This window comes from Panulirus ornatus, chromosome 46 (assembly GCF_036320965.1).
Source record: "Panulirus ornatus isolate Po-2019 chromosome 46, ASM3632096v1, whole genome shotgun sequence".
NCBI classification, from domain to species: domain Eukaryota; kingdom Metazoa; phylum Arthropoda; class Malacostraca; order Decapoda; family Palinuridae; genus Panulirus; species Panulirus ornatus.
In genome coordinates this window covers 5,806,728-5,811,727 of record NC_092269.1, presented here as the reverse complement: position 1 = coordinate 5,811,727, position 5,000 = coordinate 5,806,728, and positions in this window count along the sequence as shown.

The window sequence follows — 5,000 nt, the reverse complement described above, 5'->3', positions numbered from 1 at the left end:
CAAACTTGAAAATGGCGTTTACTCATGTCCTTACAAACACGGGCGCGCATGGGATAGAGCGAATTGGAACGATGTGGTATACGGGGGAGCGACGTCCTATGGACGGGATGAACTAAGCCGTCAGTATTCGCTATCAGACTGCCTGTCCGCGGCTTCATGCGTCATGCAACATAACTAACACATGACTATCTTCATGATCAGTCCAAATCATGCAATCCTTGTCATCAAAATTCGGCAGGCAACTTCGCATGATGCATGGACTACGCAATGGACCTAATACGACTCATTTAACATCAAATCTACCAGTCGCCACACACCATCATACGGGAATAACTTCTTTCCCTTTCAACTTTCTTGCCTTACTGTTCCATCAAACCGTGAACGATCCCACCCTGTGTTCGGGACCTTGAACATTGGTAAGGTCAACCAGGCTGGACATATATATATATGGGTTCGATAGGTCTAGCCGACACAAACGAATGGTCAATGGCCATTAGCTCCTGTAACTATACCCTGGGCGCCAATCAGATCTGTCTATGTCTCTGAATAGTGTTTAAAAAAAGAATGTTAATTGCAGAGCTGACTATTAACAAAAAAAATACCAATGACAACATATTCATCGAAAAACCTTTAAATAAATGAAAAAGACATCACTATTTGCAATTACGTAAAATGACAACTAATTCGTTTCAGCATAAACCTACAGATTAATTATCTAATAATTTAAAGAGAGTAATTACCTTAATCAAATCAGCGTCTCTATCAGTGATCGCTCATTCGATAAATGTCATTAATTCCTTTAATCATAAATTCTTCCTGGACGTAAACACCTAAATAAACTTTTCAGAATCATAAATACCCAATAAAGTTTTTTTTTCTTTCAGAATCAAACCTTTACATCAACACCGCCATCAGAGAAATGGAGTCCATCTTTAACCCGTAATATATATGTGTATACATCCTCGTAATGTTTACGGGTTGGAAAATTCTTCTTGACCAGATGGGCGGACTGAAACGGGTCTCCGGCGCGCCATGAAATTATCATCAAGGCTTGCAAAATAACCCGGGAGGCATTCGTACTGTGGCTCAATATAAACGTGTGCGGGAGGGAAAAATAAATGTATATAGTTCTCAGAGGAGAGACTTTGAGAAACTGGGAAAGACTTAAGTTTTCCCCAAGTCGTTCCAAATGTAGGAGAAGAATGGAATGGAATTGGAATTGGAAAGGCATTGATCTAACCCCATAAATCTATACGGGTCTATGATCTCTACACGGGATGGTCCTCTGGGTCTGATTCCCGTATCCCTTGAGACGTGAGATATGTAAAAGTAGAGACATGGAGGCAGGCCGGCCGTGTGTGAGGCGGTCTTGGTATGTGTGATGGCGGGGTTATCAACAGAGTCGTGAGGGCAAGTAGTTCTACCCCTAAAAGACGAAGGGATAAGATAAGATAAGATAAGATAAGATGAGATAAGATAAGATAAGATTTGAATGTGTCTGGGCTCTGTGCAACACTCTCTCAAGAATAGCCATGGTTTTAAACCCGTCTCGTAATTCCTGAATGTGAGACCCATGTACCGGAACGGGTGGCTAAGAGACCTCTGACCCAGTCCTGGCATATGATCATGCTTGACCTGTCGTAATGCTTGACCTGTGACCTGGTCACCCTGGGGTATAAGAAACCAGGTCTTGAAAACGAGGGACGTAGCACGTACCACACAAAATGTCCTTCATACTCAAACGCTCTTCACTGGTCGGAACAGATAGATAGATCACTCCTATTGACACAGTAGGGATAAAGATAGATAGATAGATAGATAGATAGATAGATAGAGTAGAGAGAGAGAGAGAGAGAGAGAGAGAGAGAGAGAGAGAGAGAGAGAGAGAGAGGTAAATCTGCTGTATTGAGAAAGCAAAATTCACCACACACACACACACACAACGTTAAAAAGAACATTTTAGAAGCTTCTTGTAAAAGAACGTCCCTCTCGAATTTCCGCAACCCGGCCACGAACGTCAGTGGAACGAAACCAAGCAAGGTGGAAGGTGTCATTCGTGAACTGACTCAACTCCACCTTCCCAGTGGATTAAGTCTCTTTTTTCCCCCTTACCCCCTGGCGAAAATTCAATACCTATTTCTCTCTCTCTCTCTCTCTCTCTCTCTCTCTCTCTCTCTCTCTCTCTCTCTCTCTCTACCACCCGGCCCACAAATCTGTCTGTTTCTCGATAAAGGACCGACTTTCCTAAAGGAGAAGTCGGCAAGTCCAATATTTGGGGGTTGGAGCAAGAGGGAGGGAGGGGGGGGAAGTAAATAATTACCGAGGCGGATTTAAAAAACACACACAAACCTCCTCGTTCTTTAAGAGCTCAATTATCAAGGCGGATCTAAACGCAACATTTAATCGAAATAGACATAATTAAACAAGGGGTGGATTTAAACGTACAACCTTGTCGTAATTGACTTAATTACCAAAGTGGATTTAAACGTACAACCTTGTCGTAACTGACTTAATTACCATGTGGATTTATTCGTATAACCTTGTCGTAATCGACATTATTACCAAGTTGGATTTAAATGCAGAGTCTCATCGTAATTATACAAACCACTTAGTACAGACATCATGAACGAAAGCGTAAAAGCTAGCCACAGTAAAGAAAAAAAAAGTATGGAGAGACATACACAAAATAAAAAGTTCTCTGCTAAAATGACGGAGACAATAATAATAAAATAATAATAATAACAATGAAAATAACAGTAATATCAATAATAATAATAATGATATTAATAACAACAATAATAATAATAATATTAATAATAATGATATTAATAACAATAATATTAATAATAATAATAATAATAATAGTAATAATAATAATAATGATAATAATAATAGTAATAATGATAATAATAATAATAATAATAATAATATAATAATAATAATAATAAAAGTAATAATAATAATAATACTGAAAACAATATCATTATCATTAATAATGATAATAAAATAATAATAATAATAATAATAATAATAATAATAATAATAATAATGATAATTTTCCTTTGGGCGTGTAAACCTCCCTTGCCTCAGCTTGGCTCCAGGGTTCGACATGGCCCGAGCAAAACACGCCCCAGTCATGGCCATCTCCGGCGAAAAGAAAACGGGATAGGAAGAAAAAAAGAAAAAGGAATGAGGAGATTAATCAGGTTCCTTTGATGTTTGTAAACCCGACTCCTGAAGGCTGAAAAGGTTATAGGATGGGGAGGAGGGGGGGGGGGAGAATGAGGGAACGGGGGAAGGGGAGATGAAATGAGGAAGGGAACATCACATCTTCTCAATTCTAGATGAAAAAAAAAAGGATAACGGCTAAGCCTCGTTTGATCCGTCTCAAAACAAAAACTATGGGAAGCGGTAACGTGCCAGAGGTCCCCCCAACCCAAGCCTTGGTGCTGGGTATCACACGTGGCCAACTCATGACAGCACCGGCGAAAATGATACCCGCAGAACATGGGAAAGGGGGCAGCAGAGAGAGAGAGAGAGAGAGAGAGAGAGAGAGAGAGAGAGAGAGAGAGAGAGAGAGAGAGAGAGAGAGAGAGGACAGAAAAGGAATACTGGCTGGAGACGTGTTGCCGCCCAGAGAATACGGAAGAAGGGACTTTGGAAGACACTATGGCTTATAGAGAGGCGGAGGAAGAGCTAGTCCAATTATGCACGCTGTACTCCACACTCTGGGGGGGAAACAGAAACCCCCCATAGATTTGAAGCAAATGCTCAGGAGAGGTACGGTACGTCTACAACACCCCAAGCTTCTGGGGTAACACGTTGTGCAAATATCCTGTGGAGGGGGCGTCCAGTTTAGACTGGAAGATACAGATGTGCGCAACATGTTATCATGTTACTGGAATGCCGATGTTCTGAAACTAAACAAGGGGAGAAAATATAGTGACATTTAGAAAGACATATGCAGGTAGAAACTGCATCGAACCACTAATGTATCTGACGATATTTAAAAGCTAACATACAGGAGGGGAGGATTTCCATATACCCCACTCCTGCCCACTCTTTGTCCCCTTTTACTACACGTAGGGGATACATGGATGATAATAATAATAATAATAATAATAATAATAATAATAATAATAATAATCACATTAATAATAATAATATAATAATAATAATAATAATAACAATAATAATAATGATAATAATAATAATAATAATAATAATAATATTATTAATAATAATAAATCATAATAATAATAATAATGATAGTAATAATAATAATAATAATAATAATAATAATAATAATAATAATAATAACAGAAGAAGAAGAAGAAGTAGAAGAAGAAGAAGAAAAAGAAGAAGTAGAAGAAGGAGAAGAAGAAGAAGTAGAAGAAGGAGAAGAAGAAGAAGAAGAAGAAGAAGAAGATAGAAGAAGTAGAAGAAGAAGAAGTACAAGAAGAAGAAGAACAAATGAGAATAACTAGACAAAAAAAAGAAAATCCACTTAAACTCCTCTGCAAAACACAATTCCAATACAATAAACAAAAATGTTTTCAAGACTGACACACCCGTTTTCTTCGAGACTGACGACAACGTCGAACAAGGAATGGTTCTCAGTGTTTCCCCAAAGACAAGCGGTGAGGCGTGTGGACAGGAGAAACGGGTGGGAACGGACCGTCGCCCCCAAAAAAGGTCCCCTTGGAGCAGAGTCAAACACAGGCAACCCTGCTATGTTTATGTGCCGTATAAGTGAACAGAAACGAATTGGACAACCGAGATGGCGCGCCCGTTAACCAAGCCACATAACCCGGGTGGTATTCCGGATGTATGAAGATGCAGTGTGATGCCCGAATTCGACAAATACAAGATGTAGTTCCTAGACGCTCTTGGAAAATATTGCTATATATATACTCACCTGAGCTACAGTGGAGACTGAATGAGAGAAAAAATCTATAAATGTATTCAAAATTTTGGCTTCGAATGATGTGAAAGTTTCG